The sequence below is a fragment of the Canis lupus genome, chromosome 1 (genome assembly GCF_048164855.1).
Source record: "Canis lupus baileyi chromosome 1, mCanLup2.hap1, whole genome shotgun sequence".
Lineage (NCBI taxonomy): Eukaryota > Metazoa > Chordata > Mammalia > Carnivora > Canidae > Canis > Canis lupus.
In genome coordinates, this window is record NC_132838.1 from 115,702,795 (window position 1) to 115,730,676 (window position 27,882).

At 40.4% G+C, this 27,882-nt stretch overlaps 1 protein-coding gene across 5 annotated transcripts in view; it reads left to right on the forward strand.

Moving 5' to 3' along the window:
• Positions 1 to 27,882, forward strand: part of ZNF383 (zinc finger protein 383) — an 83,283-nt gene that overhangs the window by 39,324 nt on the left and 16,077 nt on the right. For 4 of the 5 annotated variants that reach the window (XM_072833921.1, XM_072833673.1, XM_072833764.1 and 1 more), the window contains 2 exons: positions 2,785 to 2,883; positions 18,171 to 18,489. The gene's annotated coding sequence lies outside the window, so the exon portion shown is untranslated. Of the gene's footprint in view, positions 1 to 2,784; positions 2,884 to 18,170; positions 18,531 to 27,882 lie in introns of all 5 variants that reach the window. The other variant, XM_072833842.1, reaches the window with a different exon arrangement.

A 27,882-nucleotide genomic window follows, 5' to 3' on the forward strand; every position in this document is an offset into this window, starting at 1 on the left:
CTAAGTAATAAAACGTCCTTGGTATATGAGTAAAGCCTAGAGTCGGGTTGGGGGGGGGGGCAGTAAATGGGGGAGCAGGTGAAAAGACAGTTCCCTTCACCTGGTAAGCCCGTAAACATTCTTCAAAACCCGCTAAATATTGCTTCTGCCAGGAAGTTCTTCTACCTGACTGTGGTAGGAGGTTCTATGATCTACTGAAAGTCTGTGTCAATCCTGGAAGTGAGGAACGTGTTTTGAGGGAACCAGACCTAGGCTCTGGTGTGGGCCTGCTGGGTACCTGGAGACTAGTTATATCCCTTTCTGAGATTCAGCTTAAAAATAGGTGGGACACCTGAGTGGCTCAGAGGTTGAGCGTCTGCCTTTGGCTCAGGGCATAATCCCGGAGTACTGGGATCGAGTCCCACATCGGGCTTCCTGCATGGAGCCTGCTTCTCCCTCTGCCTGTGTCTCTGTCTCTCTCATGAATAAATTAAAAAAAAAAAATCTTAACAAAAAAAAAAAAAAAAAAAGAGCCATCCAGAGGTTTGGACTATGCTTACACCAGGTTCTCCTCCCAAAGCCTGGTTGTAGGAAAAATCTGTAGAAATCTATTAGTGAACACACATTTTTACCAAAGATCTAAGAATTACCGTTAATTTTGTTGATAATGTGATTATGTTAGAAAGATTTACCTTTTAGAGGTTTATATAGAAATACTAACAAAGGACGCCTGCCTGGGTGGCTCAGCGGTTGAGCGTCTGCCATTGACTCAGGGCATGATCCTGGGTCCAGATCAAGTCTCACATCAGTCTCCTTGCGTGGAGCCTGCTTCTCCTTCTGCCTATGTCTCTGCCTCTTTCTCTCTGTCTCCCTTGAATAAATAGTCTTTAAAAAAAAAGAGAGAGAGAGAGAGGGATCCCTGGGTGGCGCAACGGTTTAGCGCCTGCCTTTGGCCCAGCGCGCGATCCTGGAGACCCGGGATCGAATCCCACATCGGGCTCCTGGTGCATGGAGCCTGCTTCTCCCTCTGCCTATGTCTCTCTCTCTCTGTGATGACTATCATAAAAAAAAAAAAAAAGAGAGAGAAAGAAATACTAACGAGCAAAATGTTAGCTTAAAAAACATCACCGAGGAGAGGTAGATGAATAAATGAAACAGTAACAATATTGGTAAATGTTAAAGGTAGATGATAGGTACATAAACTTCATTATGATGTTTTCTTTAGTATTTGCTTGAAAATTTCACAGTAAAAAATTAACTGAAAAAGGAATTTTAAAATCATTTATAAGGGAATATTATCAAGAAGAAAGCAGGTGCGTTGATAGTATTAGATTATACAGACTTCAAAGCAAACAATATTCAGAGATGTTCCATATTTTAATAAGATGCAGCCACCAAGAGCATACAACACTAATAATACCTAACAATACAGCTCTGAAATGTATACAGCAAAAGCTGATAAAATAGGGAACTTTTGAGGAACCCACAATGACAGTAACTAAAATGTCTTTCAGAAACATTAAATAGAAGAAAGGTAGGTATAAGGCTACATTGGGTAATTTGCTTGATATATACATTTTGTTTTTATTTTTAACAAGAAAAACAACATTTTTTCAAATCTACCTGGAACACTCATAAAAATTCTCCAAAAAGTAGGCCATAAAAGACATTATAAAGCCCCCAAACTGATATCACATATGCCATACTCTAACACTACTTAAAAATAAAAATAGAGGGATGCCTGGGTGGCTCAGTGGTTGAGCATCTGCCTTCAGCTCAAGGCATGATCCCAGAGTCCCTAGATTGAGTCCAATATCAGACTCCTCACTGGGAGCCTGCTTCTTCCTCTGCCTACATCTCTGCCTCTCCCTGTGTGTCTCATGAATAAATAAATAAAATCTTAAAAAATAATAATAATAAGGGATGGGGCAAAGTGATACCCAGAATAAAATCTCACCTAAAATTAGGAAACTGGAAAGCGTGAAAGCAAATTAATTAAGCTTTAATTCAATCACATTCTACTAAAGTCCTATTAAATACTGCCAAAGAAATTGGAAAGGAGAAATTAATGTGATAGATATTAATAAAATAAGTAGGAAAAAAAATACTGGTAGTAATAATAAAACCATGATCTAGTTCTCTGTAAAAAACTGAAGTCATTTTTTAATAAAGATGAAAGAAATAGAGGAGATACACAAAAACATTAGAAAGAAAATGGGACATTCCTCTAAAAATAAAAATTGAAAAAAAATTGAAAAAAAAAAAACACCCCCCCCAAAAATAAAATAAAAAAAATTGACAAGAGAATTCTATGGTTATTTTGAGTAATGTGAATTGCCACATGAAGGAAAGCTGGATAGGCCAAAAACCATAAAGGAAATGGAATTGGCACCATGTGCAAAAACCAACCCTAGAAGGATTAATGATTCAAATGTCAAAACATAACTTTAATAAAACTGTTAATAAAAAAATCAAATATTTTTTAGACTTTGTGGCAAAAGATTTCTTTTTTTTTAAGATTTATTTATTTATTCATGATAGACATAGAGAGAGAGAGAGAGAGAGAGGCAGAGACACACAGGAGGAGGGAGAAGCAAGCTCCATGCAGGGAGCCCGACACGAGACTCCATCCCGGGACTCCGTGATCGTGCCCTGGGCCAAAGGCAGGCACCAAACCGCTGAGCCACCCAGGGATCCCCCCTTGTAGACCATTCTCAAGACATCAGTTTTTACTGTGAGTGTGAGTGAGACCCATGGGAGGGTTTTGAGAAGAGGAGTGACATCATCTTACTTATTTTTTAACAGGATCCCATTTGCTGCTTTGTGAGAATTGAAGCAAGATCATTTGGCAAGTCTGCAGTGGCCCACATTGCCTACTGCCACCTCTATCTCCACTGTGCACAGGTACCACACCTTTTACTGCTAACAGAAATATAGGATGTAGCAATTAGGATCATGGCCTCTAGTGCATCTCTGACACTTATCAGAATCAATTCCATGTGTGTCTTTATTCTCCACATCATTCTTCTCTGATCATACCTTACTTTAAGGGGAGTTTCTGGGTAGGAACTTTGGGAGATAAGTCTCCTAATGTAGCAAATCTCCTGAATATAAGGTATGCAAAATATTCCATGAAGCCAGAAAGCATGACAAATGCCCACTACAGTCTATACCTGGCTGGCCAGCATGTACTCTCCTTCCCAACATAAAACAAACAAGCAAATAAACAAAAATGCTCCCTGAAATATGCAACTGTAACTTGCACAAGTCAAAATATGCCGTCTCCAAAAGAGGGAATCCAAAGTAACATTAGTGAATGCATCTAACTTAACATTTAGAATTTCTCAGTGAGGACGCCTGAGTTACTCAGCGGTTGAGCGTCTGTCTTTGGCTCAGGGCATGATTCCAGAGTCCCGGGATCGAGTCCCACATCAGGATCCCTGCATGGAGCCTGCTTCTCTCTCTGCCTGTGTCTCTGCTTCTCTGTGTCTCTCATGAATTAAATAAATAAAATCTTAAAAAAAAAAAAAAGAATTTCTAGGTGATGTTCATTCAAAAAGTTCTGTCACAAGCCCATCTTGATGTTCTGTATCTTATAGAATAATTAGTAAAGATATCTATGAACAATATACCCCTTTTAAAATAATATTGGGATGGGTGACAGAGAATTTTAAAATGTCTAATATATTATGCATATATATAAGAAAAAGAAAGAAAATATACATAGAGCCAACAACATTTAAAACTCCACCTGGGGCACCTGGGTGGCTCAGTTAGTTGGGCAACCAGTTTTTGGTCTCAGCTCAGGTTGTGTTCTTAGGGTCCTGGGATTGAGCCCTCAGCTTGGGCTCCACATTCAGGGAGTCTACTTGAAATTCTCTCTCCTCTCCTGCCTCTGCCCACCCCTCCCAAATAAATAAAATCTTTAAAAAAGAAAATAAAACTTCACCTGGAAAATCTGTTATCTGCCTTTGGATGGCAGGAACCTTATTTCCTTGTCAAATCAGAATTATTAAATACAGAAGCCTCTTTATATCATGTTATTCAGTGATTTGAGGAATACCAAAATGTCTATGTGGCACTCTCAACTTCTAATTCAGTGGGATGAATTTGATGGAATAGTTTCTCCCTGAACATTAAGACTTCCAAATCAGCAAAGCCCAGAGATGGTAGTTTTTTAAATAGGAGGGAACAAATATTTTAGTAGTAGATCATTAGGTATAATATTAATAGTTTCTATCCCAGTCTCTATTTTGTGTATCCAGACCTTAAAAAACTACCAGATATTTGTTTTGATGAGACCATGTACTAGATGTGAGGACAATACTCAGCTTTACAAGGTATGTCTTCCAGATGGTGCTCTCATTTGGTTTTTAGAAGTTTTAGAACACTATAGAGTCTGAACTTTGTGGGTGATGAGGTACAGAATAAGACCAGCAAATCTCAAGAGCATCAACTCATTGCTTTACTTTTTTCACTATAAATGAAATCCTTTAGTCCAAAGCAATTTTATGTGGAAAGCGTGATTATGAATAAGGAGTTGATAACATCCATAACTGGTATTGCTGCCATAAGCATGTCAGGCAACTTTAATCCCTGTGGAGTATCTATCTCAGTAAGGGAAAAAAAAATCATTACTGCTTCCATAATAGAAGAAATCTAGCTAACTGGTCAACCTGGTGATGACATAGTCCTGTTGCTCATGGTTGGATACTGTGGCAAACTGCTTGGGTACCAACTATTGTGAAGTAATCTGTAGTAATGGTAAATCCACATTGTTGATACTGTGTGCAACTACCTAGCTCATGAGCCCAATGAGCAAGCATTGGGGTGGCTAGATAAAGCTGTAAAGAGCCTTTACCATCAAATCTAGATTTTGACTGTTGTACAGGTCAAGTTGACTCAGTGGTCTGTTCAGTGCTAATAGTCCCTGTGGGTCAAATATATGACCATATATGTATGGTACAAAATATCAAATAAAAAAAATTTTCAGTGTGGGGCTTGAACTTACCACCACCCTGAGATCAAGGCCTGAGCTAAGATCAAGAGTTGGACACTCACCTGTCTGAGCCATCCAGGATCCCCAAAAATACTGCACTGAAATATTTATTTTGGTTATTGAGTTTTTTGGTGTGCTTTTACATTTTGCACCCATGGCATGTGTCTCTCTTGCCTCATTCTAGTCCTAGCCTTAATCAACATTAATCAGCATTTGAGCCCTGCTACCCTTAGCTGTAACCACTTTTTTCCTAGCTGATAATGGTTGTCCTTGGTCTCTGCATGCTCACTCAGCCTTTATTTTTATTTTTTTAAAAGATTTTTTATTTGCTTGAGACACACACATACACAGAGAAAGAGCAAGCGAGAGAGAAACAGAGGGAGAAGCAGGCTCCTTGCAGGGAGCCTGACATGGGACTCAATCCCGGGTCTCCAGGATCATGCCCTGGGTTGAAGATGGTGCTAAACTGCTGAGCCACCGGGGCTGCCCTCACTCAGCCTTTAAATCCAACCAGGCCATTGGGCTCCCTGCCTGGACCCTGCTTCTCCCTCTACCTGTGTCTCTGCCTGTGTCTCTGTGTCTCTCATGAATAAGTAAATAAAGTCTTTAAAAATCAATCAATCAATCAATCCAACCAGGCCACAGGGATGCCTGGGTGGCTCAGAGGCTGACCATCTGCCTTTGGCTCATGGCGTGATCCCGGAGTCCTGGGATCAAGTCCCCATCTGTCTATGTCTCTGTCTCTCTCTCTGTGTCTCTCATGAAAAAATAAATAAAATATTTTTAAAAATAAGTAAATCCAACTAGACCACAGAAACAGTCCCAAATTCTTATTTCCTTAAGGGCCACTGCTTGCAACCACATCCAATGCCACTTCTTTGTACCAGTCACAGTACTTGGATACAAACAGAACAACCCGCTTTTGCTAATTTTAAGCAAAAAAGGAAAAAAAAAGATTTATTATAAGATATTGAATAACTTACTCTGTGTATGAAGACCAGAAAATGAAGCTTGCAGGCTATGTGGTCAGGAATTAAACCATTAAACCCCTCCAGAGAGAATAATTGCTGCTGATGTTGGGCACAAGCAGGGCAGCTGGTGCTGCTAGGGTTGGGTACACAGTGTGAAGCTGGTACCATAGAGGCCTGCTGCACTTGAATGCTGAAAGCCTCTCTATCAGTCTCACAGGGATCAATTCAGCATGGCGTCACATGCCCCAATAGGAAATGAAAGGGAAACTCTGTGTGGAAGTACAGGATGGGATGTTGCCCAACAAAGGAGAGTCAAAAAAAAAGCCACAATTACTGCCTGGGGTAAGGAGACATGGTATAAGAGAAATTACACTTCACACTAAGGATGGCAGAGCAGAAACAGTGGAGCCTGAGACACAGATGATATCATGGTCTTTTTGCTCCAGCCTGGGGTGTCTGTCTGCAGGTTTTTTGTTATATAAGAAAAGTCACCATTGTTTATAGTTTGTAGCAGATCAAAGTATTCTTTTTTTTTTAATTAATTAATTTATTTATTTATGACAGTCACACACACACAGAGAGAGAGAGAGACAGAGACTGAGACAGAGACACAGACAGAGGGAGAAGCAGGCTCCATGCACTGGGAGCCCAACGTGTGATTCGATCCTGGGTCTCCAGGATCGCACCCTGGGCCAAAGGCAGGCTCCAAACCGCTGCGCCACCCAGGGATCCCTGATCAAAGTATTAATTGATAACTGAGCAAGAGAAAGTCATTCTTTAAAAAAAAAAAAGATTTATTTATTTGAGAGAATGCACAAGTAGAAGGGACAGAGAGAAAGTGAGAGGGAGAGAGAAGCCTAAGCAGACTCCACGCCAAATATGGAGCCCAGTTGAGGGCTGGATCTCAAAACCCTGAGATCATGACCTGAGCCGAAACCAAGATTCAGACACTTAACCGACTATGCCACCCAGGCACCCTGAGAAAGCCATTTTGAGGAGGTGAGAACAGAAACTTGACTGTGAGGGACCAAGTTATGAAGATACTGTGGGTGAGGAATATTACTGGGTAGAAGGGCATGTGTGAATGATCAAGAAACCATAAGTGCAAGAATAGTAAGCAAGAGAAACCAGAAAGAACTTTAGTAAGAAATAATAAGCATAGACATTTACAAGACATTTTATTAAGTTTAACTAGGGATTAGAAAATATTGTCTAGGGCAGCTCGGGTGGCTCAGTGGTTCAGCCCTGCCTTTATCCCCGGGCCTGATCCTGGAGAATCGAGTCCCATGTCGGGCTTCCTGCATGGAGCCTGCTTCTCCCTCTGCTTCTCTCTCTCTCTCTCTCTCTCTCTCTCTCTCTCTCATGAATAAATAAAATAAAATATTTTTAAAAATAATGTCTATTTAATGCGTGTCTTTTTTTTTTTTTTTAAAGATAAGACTAACATTCTGTATCTGTGCGGTCCAATATAGCGGCCACTAGCAATATGTGGCTATTGTAACTGTACACCTGAAACATGGCTAGTCCACCCTGGGCCCAGTGAGCTCAGGTTCCCTTGGTGAGCTGAGCTTCAGCGCAGCCGCAGGCGTGATGGGGCCCCCCATGCCTGGGGCGGGGGAGGCCCCGGAACCGGCCCTGGACCTACTCCCAGAACTGACCAATCCCGAGGAACTGCTATCCTACCTGGGCCCACCTGACCTCCCCGCAAACAACAATGATGACCTGCTCTCTCTCTTTGAGAACAACTGAACCTGTAGACCCCTCCAGCCGGCGGGACTCGCCCGCAGACGTCACCATGCCCTGCCCCTCCCCACCTGCGTACCTGGAGCCCGGGCCTGCCCCAGCCACCCAGCCCCTGATACTGGAGGCAGCCGCGCCGGGTGGGCACCTCGCCCCCAACCCCCACTGCTGCAGAATGGTGTCGGGAGATGCTCAGCTCCCCTCCGTCCACCGCCCCCAGCCTAACTTTGCCCGGCCCATGAGCACCTGCTACCGGACCTCGAGCCTCGCCCCCGTCCTTCCAACCCCGCCTGCTCCCGCCAGCCTGCATCTGGTCCAGCGTCGAACCTTCTGTTTCAGCGACCTCTTGGCTCGTGGCGAGGAGCAGGGCTGCTCTGTCCCAAGCCTGAGCTCGCAGAGGGCGGGGGTCCCCCCACCCCCCGAGCTTCGGGCTAGGGCTGCAGGGCGGGGGGTTCTAAAGCACAACCGTGAACGCAGAGTGGGGACCATAAGAGCTGTAGATGGCTAGTCCCTCCCGTGCTGCCAGGGCCGCCGAGGGCCGCTGCCCCCTCCCGGGTGCGACAGCTGGGGGTGGCCGCTCAGACGCCTCTCTGAGTGCAGACGCTCCCGCGGGCTGCTCCTCTGGGGTCCCCTTCTCCATAAAAATGAAGAATCAGTCCCACTGTGTTTTTATTTTACTTTTTTTTAAAGATTTTATTTATTTATTCATTAGATTACACAGAGAGGAGAGAGAGAGAGGCAGAGACACAGGCAGGGGGAGAAGCAGGCTCCATGCAGGGAGCCTGACGTGGGACTCGATCCGGAGTCTCCAGGATCACGCCCGGGCTGTAGGCGGCGCTAAACCGCTGAGCCACCAGGGCTACCCTCCCACTGTATTTTTAAAACTGCCTCTCCGGTGTCCACCCCTGGGCCAGGCCAGGTGGGGGGAGGGGCCACTGCATCCGCTGGCCCAGGGCCGAGTTGTGTCCCCTGTGTGCCCGTCTCTATTAAAGGACTTCCTCACAAAAAAATAAATAAATAAAAATAAAAATAAAAATAAAAAATAAAACATGGCTAGTCCAAACTGAGATGTCCTGTAAGTATAAACAGTATATCTGATATTGAAAACTTAATAGAGAATCTTATTAACAATTTTACATTAATTACATGTTGAAATAATATTTTAGACATGTATTAAAGTGTATTATTAAAATATATTTCACCTGTTTCTTTTAACTTTTTTTTTTTTTTAAGATTTTACTTATTTATTCATGAGGGACACGCAGAGAGACGATGAGACATAGGCAGAGGGAGAAGCAGGCTCCATGCAGGGAGCCCAATGCGGGACTCAATCTCCCGGGACTCCAGGACCACACCCCCAGCCGAAGGCAGGCACTAAACTGCTGAGCCACCCAGGGATCCCCAAGGTCAGGGTTTCTCAATGAGAGTGATACCACTCTGAGAGTCAGGAGCTGGACATTTGTGAGACAACTGCTGGCGTTAGATATGTGGGGGCTACACATATGTGCTGATGTCCTGAAATGCAAAAAATAGTCCGGTACAATGAAGTATCACATTTTTTAATATTGTGCTGGATATTTAAATAGGTGAAAAACCTGCTAATGATTACCTGATATTTTATACATAAACACAAAGTGTTTTTAGATGGATTTAATTTTTTTTTGAAGATTTTATTTATTTATTCATGAGAGACACAGAGAGAAAGAGAGGCAGAGACACAAGCAGAGGGAGAAGCAGGCTCCTCAGGGGGAGCCTGGGGAGCCTGACGTGAGACTTGATGCCAGGTCTCCAGGGTCACACCCTGGGCTGAAGGCGGTGCTAAACCACTGAGCGACCGGGGCTGCCCCAGATGGTTTTAATAGGTACCAAATTTTCCAGGTATGCAACTACCAAGGCAGTTGAGGCACAATTACACATTATATTCAGAACTTTATCATGAGCTTTGTCATTTTGGAAAATCACATCAACAGTGGCAACACTGCTTACAGCATTTGCATTACCAACGTATGTGTGGAAGTCTGCATTTGTAGCTGTCATGTTTATGGTAACTGTATATATAGGTTTAATAATATTTAGTCATTTTTGGCATTTTCATATTATAATTTTCTTTCCTTTAATGTTCCTATTTTTGTCAAGTTAGGGCATTATAATGAGTTTTAAAAAATTATGAATAGTGAGGGATTATACTACCTGTGAAGTTAATTTTAGGAGAGCAAAAGACTTGTACTTCAATATTTGGTGTGAAAAGGAGCCTTTGTGTCTAATATGATTGAGAATTTGTACTTGAAATAATAGTTTATAAATGAGTAGATTTTTAAAAGTGTACAAGAGAAAATATTATCAACTGATAGAAGATAGGAAGAGAATAAATGAAAGAAGACAGGTGTCAAAGGGAAAATAAAAAAGATAACAGGATTTTTTTAAGATAACAGGATTAATTCAAATACCAATAATTACAATAAATATAAATATATTAATCTCACTTATTATAGATTGGATGTCAACAAAGTCCAGGTATGTGGTGCTTATAAGAGATTAACCCTAAAAAGGATTTAAAAAAAGAGGACTTAAAATAAAGGAAAAAATGTCCCATGCAACTCTAAGCAAAATAAAAATAGCAATGGTAATACCACTCAAAACAAACACATTTATAGAGATAAGAATGGACACTAAATAATAATAATTTTAAAAATCCTCCGTGAAGATTTAACAGAGAAGAACCTGTAAGGCTCTAATGATATAGTCTGAAAATATGTAAGGTACAACTTGAGGGAATTACAAGGAAAAATGAACAAATCTACAGTCATAGATTTTTTTTAACATAAAAGGTCCATAAATTGATACATTAATTAGAAACATTAAAAATATATTTAAATTTAACAACACAACTATCTTGATTTATAAGCTGTATTTTGAAGCCTTCTCTGCAAAAATACTTTTTTAAGCTTCTTTACAAGCAGAAACAGAATATTTCCCTGAAATTTCCCATACTTCAAAGATTAAATATCCTACAGTCCATTTACTGGACTACAAGGTAATTAAATTAGAATAAATAAATGAGTGAATGAATGCATATATTTGGAGACCCAAAACAATTTTATATTTTTCATAGATTAAAAAGCAATTATAATGGAAATCAGGAAACATTTAAAAATAAAAAAATTAGGACGCCTGGGTGCCTCAGTGGTTGAGCACCTGCCTTTGGCCCAGGGCATGATCCTGGAGTATCAGGATCAAGTTCCACATCGGGCTCCCTACATGGAGCCTGCTTCTCTCTCTGCCTCTCTCTCTCTCTGTGTCTCTCATGAATAAATAAATAAAATCTTTTTTAAAAATGGGCAAGAGGGGATCCCTGGGTGGCGCAGCGGTTTGGCGCCTGCCTTTGGCCCAGGGCGCGATCCTGGAGACCCGGGATCGAATCCCACATCAGGCTCCCTGCATGGAGCCTGCTTCTCCCTCTGCCTGTGTCTCTGCCTCTCTCTCTCTCTGTGACTATCATAAATAAATAAAAAATTTAAAAAAAAAAAATGGGCAAGAGGACCTGAATAGATATTTTTCCAAAGCAGACATACATATCAATAAGTATATGTTAATGTGCTCACCATATCAAGGAAATGCAAAACAAAACCACAGTGAGATATCCCCTCATACCTGACAGAGGATCATTATCAAAAAGACAAGAAAAAAGCATTGGCAATGAACTGGAGAAAAGGGAAATTTTTGCACCATTTGTGGAAATGTAAATTGATCTAACCAGTATGGAAAACAGTATGGAGGGGCACTGGGGTGGCTCAGCCTTTAGCTTAGGTCATGATCCCAGGGTCCTGGGGTCAAGCCCCACCTCTCTCACTCTTCTTGCTCTTTCAAATAAATTTAAAAAAAAATTTTTAAAGGAAACTAGTATGGAGTTTCTAAAACAAAAAGTAAAAGTAGAACTACCAGATGATATAGCAAATCCACTTTTGGTATTTATCCAAAGAAAATGAAAAGACTGGGCAGCCCTGGTGGTGCAGCGGGTTAGCGCAGCCTGGGGTGTGATCCTGGAGACCCAGGATCGAGTCCCACATCGGGCTCCCTGCATGGAGCCTGCTTCTCCCTCTGCCTGTGTCTCTGCCAATCTCTCTCTCTCTCTCTGTGTCTCTATGAATAAATAAATAAAATCTTAAAAAAAAAAGAAAATGAAAAGACTAACTCAAAGATATATGAATCCCATGTTCATTGCAACACTATTTATAATAGCCAAGATATGGAAACAGCCTAAATATTTATCAATGGATGAGTGGAAAAAGAAAATATGGTATATTTGGAAAGTAGAATATTATTCAGCCACGAAAAGAAGGAAATCATGCCATTTGCGACAGCATGGATGAATCTTGAGGGTATTATGCTAAGACATCAGTCAGACAGAGAAAGACAAATACTGTATGATCTCACTTATACATAGAAACTAAAGCAAAACAAAACCCAAACTCATAGGTACAAAACAGATTGGTGGTTGCCAGAGATGAGGAGTATGGGGTGGATAAATGGGTGAAGGTGGTCAAAGTTTGTTATAAATAAGTTCTAAGGATGTGATATACAGCATGGTGACAATAGCTAGTACTATCATATTGTATATTTGAGAATTGCTGAGAGGATAGATCTTAAAGATTCTTATCACCAGAAAAAAATTTGTAACTATGTGTAGTGATAGATGTTAAGTAGACTTACTGTGATCATTTCAGAATATAAGCAAATATTGAGGGATGCCTGGGTGGCTCAGTGGTTGAGTGCTTGCCTTTGGCTCAGGGCATGATCCTAGGGTACCCGGTCGAGTCCCTCATTGGGCTCCTTGCAGGGAGCCTACTTCTCCCTCTGCCTGTGTCTCTGCCTCTCCCTTGGTGTCTCCCATGAATAAATAAATAAAATATTTTAAGAAAAGGAAAAAATCAGTTTTATTTATATATACTTATAATGTACAATCTGAAAATGAAATTTAAAACACAGCTTCATGTATAGTAGCATCAAAATAATAATATACTTAGGAATAAATTTAACAAAAGAATGTAAAATGTAGGGCAGCCTGAGTGGCTCAGAGGTTTAGCACTGCTGTCAACCCAGGACCTATCCTGGAGACCCGGGATTGGGTCCCCCATCAGGCTCTGGTCCCGCATGGAGCCTGCTTCTCCTTCTGCCTATGTCTCTGCCTGTCTCTCTGTGTGTGTCTCCCATGAATAAATACATGAAATCTTTTTTAAAAAAGTGTAAAATGTAGAAAACTACAAGACATTTGATTAAATAAATTTCAAAAAAAAATTTCAAGACTTAAGCAAATGGAAAAACATCCCAAGTTTATAGATAGGGAGACTTAATACTGTTAAGATGGTAGTACTCCCCAAGCTGATCTATAGATTCAAAACAATTTCATCAGAATCCCAGATGACTTATTTGTAAAACTGACAAACTAATTCTAAAATTCATATGCAATTGCAGGGGCCCCAAAAGAACCAAAATCTTGAAAAAGGAAACAAAGTAGGAGACTCCTACTTCTCTATTTTAAAATTATCATACGCTATTATATTGGTACAAGAATGGGAACACAGATCAATGGAATAGAGAGTCCAGAAATAAACCCATACATCTATAATATCAAAAAATATTGATGTTTCCATTTTGAGCTGGCTTTTATTTTTTTCTTAAGATTTTATTTATTCATTCATGAATAAACATTCATGACAGAGAGAGAGGCAGAGACATAGGCAGAGGGAGAAGCAGGCTCCCTGTGGGGAGCCAGATGCAGGACTTGATCCAAGGACCCTGGGATTACGACCTGAGCCAAAGGCACACACTCAACCCCTGAACCAACCACGTGCCCCTTGAGTAGGCTTTTAAACAAATATGCTGCAACAACAGCATATCCACCTGCAAAGAATGAAGTTGGGCCCTCATCTCTCATTATTTATAAAAATTAACTCAAAATGGTTCAAACTGCTGAATTTAAGAGCTAAAACTTTTTTTAATTTAAATTTTGTTAGTTAACATACAGTGTAATATTGATATCTGGAGTAGAATTCAGTGATTCATCACTTATATACAGCGCCCAGTGCTCATCACAAGTGCTCTCCTTAATACCCATCCCCCATCTAGTCCACCCCCACTCACCAACTTCTATAACCCTGTTTGTTCTCTACTGTTGAATCACTTATGGCTTGTTTCACTCTCTTTGTTCGTCCCCCATTCCCACATATTCATCTGTTTTATTTCTTAAATTCTACATTTGAGTGAGCTCATACGGTTTCTGTCTTTTTCTGTTTCATTTCACTTTGCCTAACAGAAGGAGCTAAAACTTCTGTAAAACACTCTGAAGAAAACACAGAAGCAAATCATCATAGTCTCAGATCGCCAAAGGATTCTTAGATATTAACATCAAGAGCATGACCCACAAAGAATTAGATAATTTTCATTTCAAGATGACTAAATATTCTGTGCTTCAAAGGGTACCATCTAAGAAGGGGAAAGATATCACACCAGAGGAAAGAAAATATTTGCAAGTCATGTATCTATTAAAGAACATCCATCTAAAATACACTCTGACAACTTGATAATAGGCAACTAACTCATTTTTAAATGGACAAAGGATCTGAATAGACATTTCTCCAAAGAAGGTATGTAAATGGCCAATAATTATATTAAAAGACACTAAACATCATTAGTGATCAGGGAAAAGCAAGTCAAAACTACAATGATATATCACTTCACAGCCACTAGAATGGCTATAATTTTAACAAATGGATAAACCCCCAGCTGTTTTCAAGGATATAGAATAATTGTAGGGTGACTCAGCGGTTTAGCACCACCTGTGGCCCAGGGCATGATCCTGGAGCCCAGGGATGGAGTCCCACGTTGGGCTCCCTGCATGGAGCCTGCTTCTCCCTCTGCCTCTCTCTGTGTCTTTCATGAATAAATGGATAGAATCTTAAAAAAAAAAAAAAGAAGGAAAGAAAAATTATAACCCTTCAACTGTACGTCTATCCTCATTATCTAATTGAAGAACATTTTTATCACCCCAAAAAGAAACTTTCTAACAGCAATCACTCCCATTTGTCCTAACCCTGCCAGCCCTAAATAACTCTAACTACTCTCTTTATCTATAGATTTGCCTATTCTGTACATTTCTTATAAATGAAATGGTCTTCTGTGACTGGCTTTTTCACTTAGCATAATGTTTTTAAGGATCATCTGTGTTGTGGCATGTATTTTTATTGCCAAATAATATTCTATTGTGTGAATATACCACATTTTCTTTTTCAATTCATCTATTTATAGGCATTTGGGTTGTTTCCACTTTTGGCTATTGTGAATGATGCTGTAATGAACAATTGTGTGCAAGTTTTGGCATAAATATACATTTCTAATGTTCCTGGGTGTATGTATAGGAGTGGAAATACTGGGTCATACAGTAACTCTATGTTGGATGTTGGCCTCAAAGAATGAGTTTGGAAGTGTTTAATTTAGTAGTTTTTGAGGACTTATTTTGTATAAGCTTTACACATGTTTCCCTTGATCCATATGATGCTCTTGAAAAAAAATACTGTTATCAAGATTTTTGATGATGTAGAATATGTTGTGCATAGAGCACACATCTGGGATTTGCATCTCAGATTGTAATAATCAGAAGCATACAATCTTTATAACCAGCCATTTTGTTTCAGATTTTACTCTCTTCCTCATACTTCTTTTCTACTTTCATCTCTGTAATAGCTGCATCCATATTCTTCTTTCTTTTTTTAAAGAAGATTTTATTTATTTATTCATGAAAGACAGAGAGAGAGAGAGAGAGAGAGAGAGAGAGAGAGAGAGGCAGAGACACAGGCAGAGGAAGAATCAGGCTCCATGCAGGGAGCCCAACATGGGACTCAATCCTGAGTCTCCAGGATCACGCCCTGGGCTGAAGGCAGCGCTAAACTGCTGAGCCACTGGGGCTGCCCCATATTCTTCTTTCTTGTCTGAAAGAATTCTCATGCAAACTCTCTTCCATCAAGTCCTACTTATTCTACTCTATTTCCTCCATTCTCTTCCACTCATACCATGCTCAGCCAACACTTTAGTGTCTTTGGAGTTAGTTTGTTTTTAGCTATTTTCACATTTTAATAGCTATCCTCTGGGTTTTTCTATGAGTAAAAACCCTTTATATTATTACCTTCATATTTCCTTTCGAGTCAAGTCAAGTTAGTTCACTTATTTTAGGATGACTCTAAATCATACCTATACTTAAACTGCAGCTTAACTCTAGATGAAAATCTTTGGCTTTCACTCCTTTAATTATCCTTTTAGTTTTATTCCACTGTTTTGTGGTGCTAAATATTGAGTATAAGCTTGACACTAGGTGATGTTTCTCTCCTTTAAGCAACTTGAGATTTTCTCTGGACACTCAAGTTTTATTTTATCTTACAGGCATATTATAGTTTTCTAAATCAATTTTCCCTTAAACATGATTGTCTTGATCTTGGCACATGCATTGCACCTGATATCATTCTGCTTGACCTCTACTCTCTTCACAGCATTTCCCTTTCCAAAGTGAATCCCTTCAAAGTAAACTCCTAGTCTTATTGAAGTGATTCCACTCTGCCTCCTGCTCCTGCTATTTCTGGAGTCTTTTCTAATAGGTTTTTACCAGCCTCTAAGCACTACTTCTCACCTCTGCTTACCAGCTCTCATTCTCTGACATTTTTCTACCTAATGTCAACTGTATTGAGAAGTACTCACATGTATTTTGGAGTTCATGGGCTTTTCTTTGTTTTTTGTTTTTGTTTTGGGTTTTGGGTTTTTGTGACACACACACAGAGAGTGAGTTTGGGGAGGTAGGCAGGGACAGAGAAAGAGTGAGAGAAAGAATCCCAAGCTGAGGGGGCTGAGCGTGGGGCCCAGCCTCAGGACCTAGGCAGAAATCAAGAGGTGGACACACGCAACTGACTTAGCCAACCAGGTGCCCTCATTGGCTTTTCTTTGAACCTCACTGAAACTGGATTTTTCTGTTTTGGTACCCTTTTGTAACTTTTGTTTCTAAGGGGTTAAAGGGGTAGGATTCATATCTAAGCTGTTGTATTGATCATACTAACAAATCCTTTTCCGCCCCTAATTAGGGGTGTCAGGGATCAAACCATCGAAGACAAATGCTGTAGGAGACTGAATTTCTACACATGAAAACAAGATCCCTAAAATCATGGGAGGGTGTGGGATCCACAGCCATATGCAAGGAACAAAGATATGATTTTATGTATATATATATATATATATATATATATATATATATATATATATATAATATTTGAAATTATATGTCAGACCAATTGGTTTATTTTTTGATTCTCCAAAAGTCAAGTAAAATTGATGGCACCAGAACATGCACTCCAGCTATCATTAGTTTCCGGATGAAGAAAATGAGGTAACTCCTCCAATTTCACATATTGCCTTACACATTGGGGCAATCCTCAGAGTCACCACTATCATCTTCAACACACATAGCCTGACACTCCAGACAACCTGCCATCAGCCCCTTTCCAGGCTTTTGGGTTACTCGTCTTCGGTTTCTCTTGTGGGATTTGGGTCTGAGACTCCCAGGTCTCTATTCCCTGAGCAGCATCCAGATCCTGCTCCACACTCATCCATTGAGGAAGGCAAAAATGGCAATTTAGTCAGTCCCGGGTAGTCTCAGTGGGTTATGTAAAAATTAATAAGGGGAAATGTCACTAAAGTAGAGTTGGGAGGCTAGAAGAGGGACTGTCAGTTACAGGAAGAGTAGTCAATTAAGGACTCTCAATAGGAAAGAATGTAAATTACCGGCCCCAAAGGTAAAGGATGTACAGAGCATCACCTACAATCAATTGACTACCCCTGCAGTTCAGCCAATGATAAACCAACATCACCCTAGGTTTCTCCAATGGATTTTCCTTCAAAAGAACTTCCCAACTCCCACCTTCTTTTCCATGAAAGAGCTCTTCTTTGTTTGCTGTTACTTGTATTCTGGCAGAGCTTTTTCCTCCTAAATTGCAATTCTGTTATTCCCAACAAACTCATTTTGGTGGTAAAATAACTGACAGTTTTATTTCTTTTTTAAGATTTTTATGTATTCAGTCATGAGAGACAGAGAGAGAGAGGCAGAGACACAGGCAGAGGGAGAAGCAGGTTCCATGCAGGGAGCCCTATGCGGGACTCGATTCCAGAACTCCAGGATCATACCCTAAGCGGAAGGCAGACGGACTCAACCGCTGAGCCACCCAGGCGTCCCTGAAAGTTTTATTTTTAAGGTTAACAGATACAAGTCCTAAAAGAGTCTTGGGTGAAGCTCCACTCTTCACTGTGGTCAAGCTCAGTGCATTGCTCTGAAACAATCCACACAGGAGGTAGCCTTACCCTTTCCACCTCTAGACTACATTTCCCAGAAGTTCTTGCGGCTTCAATCAACTTCCGTGGGAACTCAGCAACATTTTTCTATTTCTTAGGAAACATGAGGCTCCCGGGGACTGGCAGGGCCCATGGAGGAAGCTTATCTCCAGGGAGTGTGGGATGTCTCCTGTGGGAACCTGACTCGGAGACTGCTCTTGGATCTAGAAGACCCTCTGCAGCGATCTGGAGAAGGGAGCAGGGATATCGGCTGGCTCAGCTTAGGTTTATACGCCAGCAGGAAATCGAAGCGCCAGGCGCCATCTTGTCTGGGCCGACCTGCTTCCTGACTACATTTCCCAGAGGCCCCCGGGGGAGCAGGGCCGTTCCTTCACTCGCCTGCTTGAGTCTCGGCCTCCCGGCAAGGGGAATTGCAAGGTGAGAGGCCTAAATCTTGGGGGCTCGACCAGGCTGCTCAGGTGCGTCTCTGGGTTGGGGAGGAGCAGCCTAAAGGGGCCTTCTGGGCGAATCTGGAGTCTCCGGCGCTTTTGAGTTGGTCGGATTGGGGGAACGGACCAGAGGAACAGGATTCCATGTGTGCGACTGTGACCTTAGGTGACTCTGCGGCGCTCCGTGTGGGGGTGTGATTGTCGGCCCCTGTGGTGGGTGTGTCATTGCGACTGACCATGCGCGGACCTCTGTTTGCAGGTGTAGCTGGGTATCCCTGTTGTAGGTTTGTGGTTCTGACTGTGCAGCTCAATGGGTGTAGGTGTGACTGTCCCCATCGTGGGTCTGTTCGTATGTGCGTTCCTTTTGTGTGACATTTTGTGTAGGATGTGGGAGTGTACAGAATCCCTGATTGTGCGGCCATGAGTTATCTGAGGAGTGTGTGTGTTTGGGGTTGAATGAATGTTAGCAACACTGAGCCTCCTGGATGTCTGTGACTTTGTGAGGACGTGGGAGTGTGATCCCGTAACTTTTTGTGGCACCGTGTGTGCAGTTGGAGGGTGTCTGTAACTGTTGCCAGGGTGGCAGTACGTGTTGTCCCACCAGTTGTGTGAGGTCAGGACAAGATTTTGGTCTTGAATAGCAGAGACCTCTCCCCTTCTGACATGCTCAGACAGAAATGCTCCATACAGCCTAGACTCCGACCTCTCTCTGTGGATGGTAGGTGTGAGTCCAGAGCTGCCACTTCCCTGGTCAGTCTTCGCCGCAAGAAGGGTCTGGCATCTATCTCATGATTCCTTTCTCCTTCTTCAGCTCTGCTTTTCTCAGATAGGTCCCCAAAGGAAGGAGGAGGAATGGCTGTTTAAGAAGCCAAATAGAAGGGGTTTCCTTTTTAAGCCTTTCTTCTTCTGGATGGCCTTGTTTGACTCAGAATCATCTATGTGAGCTGGAAAAATCTCCATTGAAGGAAAGAATGGGGGCAGCCTGGGTGGCTCAGCGGTTTAGCACCTGCCTTTGGCCCAGGGTGTGATCCAGGAATCCCCGGGATTGAGTCCCACATCGGGCTTCCTGCCTGGAGCCTGCTTCTCCTTCTGCCTGTGTCTCTGTCTCTCAAGAATAAATAAATAAAATCTTTAAAAAAAAAAAAAGGAAAGAATGGGAAGCCCTAGGGGTAGGCCCACAGATCCCAGCATTTCCCATCATTTCCTTCTACATAGTGTTCACATATTGAGAAAACATCTCAATTTCTCCAATGTATTAAGCTTTTGCTTTTTTGAACACACACACACACACACACACACACACACACGATTATTTTAAAGAATTTGGAAAATAGGAAGTCAGAACAAAAGTAAACTCCTACCACCTAGATATAACCATCGTCAATATTTTAATTGATTTCCTTCCAACACATTTCCTGTGTACATACAAGATACATTATGTTCAAGATCAAAATCTCGTAGCATTTATCATTTCACATTTTTTTTGTTTTCACTAAAATTTATAGCTATTATTAATTAATTTTCCTTGGTTAGAAATTACTGAATATTGCATGCATCCACAAAAGTGCTTAAGATATAGACATACAATTTAAGAATTATATAGCGGAACTTCTATATAACAAAAACTTGTGTCACCCTCCAAAAGCCTCTCTTCTTCCTGCCCCCAGAATAAACTTATTCTCTTCACCTCTTTAGGTAATCCTTATTCTGACTTTGGTGATAATGTATTTTCTCGATGTTAAAAAAAAACAACAACCCATTTATCATATATGTACACATTCCTGAGTAATATAGTTAGGTTTTGTCTTTTTATCTTTATAGAAATGAAATTGTGCTGGGTAATGTTGTTTTGAGTCTTTTTTAAACAATATTTTATTTCTTAGGCTTATCCTTTTGGTCATAAACTAAGGCTATATATTTGAACATTGGTTGTTTTCTGTTTTTGACTTATTTGAAAGGGCTGCTGTAAAGATGTTTTTATAAGTACTCTGCTACACATAGGTATGCTTTCCTAGGGTATAAACATGCAAATGGAATCGCCAGGCCGTAGGATTTATATGTATCTTCAAATTTCCTAGATAATGCTGAACTGGTTTTCAATATGGTTGACCAGTTAGATTTTTTTAAAGATTTTATTTATTTATTCATGAGAGGCAGAGACATAGGCAGAAGGAGAAGCACGCTTCCAGAGGGGAGACGGATGTGGGACTTGATCCCAGGACCCTGGGATCATGCCCTGAGCCAAAGACATATGCTCAATCACTGAGCCACCCAGGTGTCCCTGTATCAGTTAAATTCTTACCAGCAGTTTATCAGCATAGTCATCTGTATTCTCTCTAATACTTGGTCACTTGGTATTTTAATTTTTTTATTTGCTAATACAAAGATACATTTTTTATGAAGTATGACATACATTCCAAAAATACAGAAATCAAAGCATATGACTTGATGAATTTTTTAAAGTAAGCATATTCATTTAACCAGATCTCAAATCAGATTAGGAAATAGAACATTACCAGCATTTTAGAAGCCCAGTTCTTGATCCATCCATTACACTACTCACCTCTCCCAAAGATAACCATCACTCTGTCTTATATAGCCATAGAGTAATTTTATCTGTTCTGGAATTTTATGTAAATAGTATCACACAATTTGTGCTTGGCTCTTTTTGTTTAACATTATACTTCACAGGTAATATGAACAAATGTAATATGTAATAATATTATGTAGCATGAATATACAGGATTCATCCATGTTCCATGTTGTTGTGGATCATTCATTATTATTGCTGTTTAAAATGCCATTGCATGAATATAACACAATTTATTTATCAATTCCATAATTGATTGGCATTTGAATTTTCAAGATTTTAAATTGGGGCCATTATGAAAAAAGCTACCCTGAATATTCTTCATGTCTTTTGGTGCACATATGAATGCATTCTGTTGGGTATATCCCTAGGAATAAAATATTTGTGTTGTGGGTTATGCATATATTCAGCTTTAATATACAATCATGGTTTTCCTAAATGATTTTATCAACTTAAGATCCTATTTCATTGTGTCAGAAAAGACATTAGAAGCATTGCCAGAAAGAACAATAGTTTATAATAAAAAGGTTAGTCTACCAATAAATATTATAGTCCTAAATGGTTACCTTTGTAAAATGTTTCAAATATATTTGACAGAAATAAAAGATGGAGTGGACAAATCATAATCAAAGTAGGGGATTTTAGCATTTTTCTCACTTTTCACTGTTAGAACAAACGGTATATACCCAGTAAAGCTGTATAATACCAAAACAGTATAATTGACAAACTTAACCTAATTGACATATGTGGAACAGTGTGCTTTCCAACTACAATGTATATTCTCTTCAGATGCACATATCAAAATGTGTGGTGTTGCTAAAGTTGAACCTGAGGGAAATAATATAGCTATAAATGCATAAACTAGTAAAGAAGAATGTTGAAAAATTAATCACCTCTGTATTCATCTCAGAATTTTTTTTTTAAGGTTTATTTACTTATTCACGAGAGACAGAGACAGAGAGAGAGAGAGGCAGAGACACAGGCAGAGGGAGAAGCAGGCTCTTCGCACAAGCCTGATGCGGGACTCGATCCCGGATCCCGGGATCACAACCCAAATCAGAGGCAACCGCCCAACTGCTGAGCCGCCCGGGCATCCCCATCTCAAGATTTTTTAAGACCCTTTTTTATTTATTTAAGAGAGCTAAGATAGGAGTAGCAGCAGAGGGAGAGGGACTGAGCATGGAGCCTGAGGCGAGACTCAATCCCACGACTCTGAGACCATGACCTGAGCTAAAACCAAGAGTCGGATGTTTACTGACTGAGCCACCCACACACCCATCTCAGGATGTTAAGACAAAGTATACTAAGGGGTATCTGGATGACTCAGTGGTTGAGCATCTGCCTTTGGCTTAGGTGGTGATTCCAGGGTCCTGGGATTGAGTCCCACATGGTGCTCCCCAGAGGGAGCCTACTTCTCCCTCTGCCTGTGTCTCTCATGAATAAGTAAAATCCTAAAAAAAAAAAAAAAAAAAAAAAAGAACCTGAGCCTTGTGATCATTATGCTGAGTCCCTTTTTATATGTCATCAGACATGTAAATTTCTGGGTTTTATTTATTTATTTATTTATTTATTTTTTTTTTAAAGATTTTATTTATTTATTCATGATAGACACAGAGAGAGAGAGGCAGAGACACAGGCAGAGAGAGAAGCAGGCTCCATGCACCGGGAGCCTGACGTGGGATTCGATCCCGGGTCTCCAGGATCGCGCCCTGGGTCAAAGGCAGGCGCTAAACCGCTGCGCCACCCAGGGATCCCAATTTCTGGGTTTTAATATAGATTTTTATTTTTGTAACTCAGTTTTCTTTATTGGATGTGGTATGTGCATAAAGCTTTGCATGGTCTGCAATGTCATCACAACTCATCATCCTGTCATACTGAGCTAGGCTAGGCAGTTTTTAAGAAACGTAAATTTTCTTACTATCGCTATTTAATTATTAAGGGTTTAATTTTGTCAAGAAAATGTTAATTTCCTAGATGATAATGGATTGAGTATGCAGTGAGCTCTCATTTGGAACATTCAGCTTGCTTATTATTTTATTGTACCCTATTTCTACTTGGATTTGTGTGTGCTCACTTGTGCCAACTAACTGTGGAATACCCTTTCTATCTAGGGTTATTTGTGAGGCCACATGTATGATGAGTCCTACCTGGTTTTGGTACAGTTTTTTCCTTCCTTCCTTCCTTGCTTCCTTCCTTCCTCTCTTTCTTTTTAAAGATTTTTTTTTTTTTAATTCATTTGACACAGAGAGAGCGAGCGAGCATAAGTCAGGGGCGGCACAGGGAGAGGGAGAAGTAGACTTGCTGCTGAGCAGAGAGCCCCATGTGGAGCTGGATCCCAGGACCCTGGGATCATGACCTTAGCCAAAGGCAGACACTTAACTGATTGAGCCACTCAGGCACCCCTATTTCTGACGCTAATTAGCTTTTTCAAAGTTCCTTGAGTTTATACTTTCCAGATTATACAAGTAGAAACAAACACTTATACCAGAAATATAACTAGTAAGACAGGAAAAAAAACCACACATATAATCACTCACTAATTATAGCCAGTAAAAAAAAAGGTATTTTTATTCACCTTTTTTTGTGCACTTTATATTTTTTTCTCACATGGTATTATGGACTTAAAGCATTTTTCAATATTTTAATTAACTGATGGTGGTTATGGACTCCATCATAGTACAAGGAGGAGTGGCAGGGGAAATATTCATAGTATATTGCTGAATAATGTTTCACTATACTGCTAGTGAGGGCCCCTACTAGGAGACTTTTTAAAAAAAACATTAAGTAATCCCTATACCCAATGTGGGGCTCATATTCCTCATCCTGAGGTCAAGAGTCAAGTGCTCTATGACTGAGCCAGCCAGGCAACCCTTAGGAGATTCTTACAAGGAATCCTTTCAGCACAGCTTCTGATACTTTTGAGAGTATCATCTTTTGGCAACAGCAGCAAAATGTTGCAAATTATTTTTTGTTCTAAGGTGTGGAGTTAGCTATTATTTAGGAACTCTCTTTTCTTTTATCTGTTCCTCGCTTCTCTTCTTTCCTTCTTGGAATTGAATAAAAGACCAAATACAGATGACTATGTTATACCTGAGAGTTTCTGTTGAACAAATGTGCTGCTATTGTCGGACTATTTTAAGTGGTACCACAGCTCAAAAGTTTTCTTTTTAAGATTTAGTGTTCATATCTTCTTGTCTTCTTTCTTTTTTGGTTTTCTTATAAGTCATTTTTTCAACCTTCAAAATTTTCTCATACTTGGATAGATTATTGAGGGGAGGAGTTAGCAATTAATTGAGGGAGTAATTAAATCTGAGATGTTTCTGCAATAGACATCTATTATGGAACAATGAGCAAAATTTGCTTTTTTTAATGATCAAACAAGACTTAAATTATATATGCAGGTGGGCATCTTCTTCCTCAGGAAAGTGGTTGTGAGCAATGACAGGTACATGCAGCTGTTAAATATTAGCTTCATTATGCAGTGATTGAACACTCCCATGGTGACTCTGACTTCATAAGGCTATTTGCTTATGACTCTATTTATCTAAAAACTAGCAAGCACAAGAGTAGGAGAGTTAGAATACATATAGTATTTTATCAGATTAGCACTCAGTGTTTTGAGCAGGTTTACTCTAGATTAAAGTAGTTTTTTAAGAAAGAGTTTATTTATTTGAGAGAGAAAAAGCATGAGCAGTGGGGTGGGGAAGGGCAGAGGGAGAGTGAGAAGCAGGCTCTCTGCTGAGCAGGGACCCCCACATTACTTGATGCCTGGACTCCAGGATCATAACCTCAACCAAAGGCAGATGCTTAACCGACTGAGCCACCAAAGCACCCCAGATTAAAGTAATTGGGGTGGTGTGGATGAAAAAGTAAACAAATCTTGGAGTTTCCTCAAGAGAGTCAAGATGAGCATTAGTCTCCCCACTTTCATTGGGCCTAAACTCTTTCTGTCTTAATTACCTCCACCATCCTTTCTTCTGGCCAAAACCATGCAAAGATGTACTGGTTTCCCTCTCCCATTAGCCATTCAGAACGTTCACCCCACTCTCAATTTCCTTGTCCTTAATAGGAAGTAAGAGTTATTGCCTCTTCCTATAGGAATGGGAATGTTTTCAGAAAAGTAATGGACTGTAGTAGAAATTACATTAGGAGAGAATTCTAAAGGAGCTCATGGGTGGCTCAGTTGGTTAAGGGTCTGCCTTGGCCTCAGGTCATGATCCCAGAGACCCAGGAGTCCCAGGATCCAGCTCCCCACTCAGTGGGGAGTCTGCATCTCCCTCTGCGCCTCTGCTTGCTCATGCATGTGTGTGTGTGTGTGTGTGTGTGTGTGTGTGCACGCTCACTTTCAAATAAAATCTTTTTTAAAGCAATTTTTTTTTTTGGATTTTATTTATCCATTCATGATAGAGAGAGGCAGAGACACAGGCAGAGGGAGAAGAGGGCTCCATGCAGGAAGCCCGATGTGAGACTTGATCCCAGAACTCCGGGATCTCACCCTGAGCTGAAGGCAAGCACCCAACCACCGAGCCTCTCAGGCATCCCTCAAATAAATAAAATCTTTAAAAGAATTCTAAAGACTTGGGTTCTTTTTTTTTTTTTTTAAGATTTTATTTATTTATTTATTCATGAGAGGCAGAGAGAGAGAGAGAGGCAGAGACATAGGCAGAGGGAGAACCAGGCTTCATGCAGGGAGTCCCATGCAGGACTCAATCCCTGGACCCTGGGATCTCGACCTGAGCCAAAGGCAGATGCTCAACCACTGAGCCACCCAGGCATCCCAAGAATTGGGTTCTTAAAAGTTAATTTCAGCATCATTAGTCTTAAGGAAAATGTAAGTTAAACCATAAAACCATAATGAGATACCACTTCCTATCTTGTAGGATGCTTGTGATAAAAAAAGATAGTAGGGATCCCTGGGTGGCCCAGCGGTTTGGCGCCTGCCTTTGGCCCAGGGCGCGATCCTGGAGACCCGGGATTGAGTCCCACGTCGGGCTCCCGATGCATGGAGCCTGCTTCTCCCTCTGCCTGTGTCTCTGCCTCTTTCTCTGTGTGTGTGACTATCATAAATAAATTAAAAATTTTTTAAATTTTAAAAAATAAAAATAAAAAAGTTAGTAACAAGATAAATATTTTGATAAATTACTGGTGAGATGCAGCATGGTTCAACTCTTTAGAAAACGGTTTGGCAGTTCTTCAAAATGTTGCCATTTGACTTAGGAGTCCCATTTCTAGGTATGTATTCAAGAGAACTAAAAACAAAACAAGAACAAACCAAAAAAAAAAAAACAAAACAAAAAAAAAGAGAGAGAGAGAGAGAACTGAAAACAAATATTCACACAAAAACTTGTCCATGAATGTTCATAGCAGCATTATTCACAGTAGCCAAAAGTAGAAATAATCTAGATGTCTACCAACTGATGAAGAGATAAACAAAATGTGATCCATTCCAATGGAATATTATTCAGCAATAAAAGGGAATGAAGTTCTGATAACATGCCACAATATGGATATACCTTGAAAACATGATAAATGAAAAACACCTAGTCACGAAAGGCCACATACCATATGATTCCATTTATATGCATTGATATGCAATGTTAGACAAGTCCGTAGAGGCAGCAAGTAGATTTGTGTCTGCTTAGGGCTGAAGCTAAGGGAGGTGGGAAGAAAGGAGATTGCTTGTTAATGGGCTTTTGGGGAAATGAAAATGTTCTAAAATTAGATCATGGTGATATACTAAAAATGTAGAATTTATATATTTTAAAAGACTGGTTTATATAATATATTAAGTATATCTCAATAAAGCTATTTAAACAAAAATCAAAGCCACCTAAAAATAGTGGTGAAGAGTCTAGATAAAACCATATTGGCCATGACCTGATAATTATTGAAGCTAGTAGTTAATGGTACATGGAGGATTTTCATACTATTTAAACTCTACTTTTGTGTGTGTCTGGGGATTTCAGTATTAAAACGTTAAAAAAAAAAAAAGAAAAGAAAACTAACCTAATGCCTAATTGAGAAATACCAGAAGTATTCATAGTAAAATTAGGGAGAAGGCACCATCAGCAGTATTATTGAACCTTTTTTGTTTTTTTTCCCCCTAAGTCCATTATAAAACCATCACTCCATAGGAAACAACTAGAAAACAACTGCTTTATTTTTTCCCTGGTAACTTCTGTCAAGCTTCTCTGGGCCAGTTGATTTCCTGCCTGTGAATAAATGTTTCAGTCACAGAAAATAATCCTCTAGTTTCTTTTAGTCACAAAACCAGACTCATTTCAGTAATTAGAATGTCTTTCACTTTACTAATTGATGCCATAAACTTTCTTTTTAAAAGTTTAACCTCCAGGATGCCTGGGTGGCTCAGTGGTTGGGTGCCTGCCTTTGGCTCAGGGTGTGATCCCAGAATTCCGGGATCAGTCCCACATCAGGCCCCTTGCAAGGAGCCTGCTTCTCCCTCTGCCTGTGTCTCTGTCTCTTTCTGTGTCTTTCATGAATAAATAAAATCTTAAAAAAAAAAAAATTTAACCTCCTGGTTCCTTGAGCTAGATGCTTCCAGTGAGAAAGCTTGATGATTGCTTCTCTTTTTCCTTATCCTTTCTTTTTTTTTTTTTTTAAGATTTTATTTATTTATTCATGAGAGATACAGAGAGAGAGGGAGAGACATAGGCAGCTGGAGAAGTAGGCTCCCTCCCTGCTGGGAGGATTTTATCCCCAGATCCGGGATCACAACCTGAGCCTAAGGCAGACCTGAGCCTAAGGCGGATGCTCAACCACTGAGCCACCCAG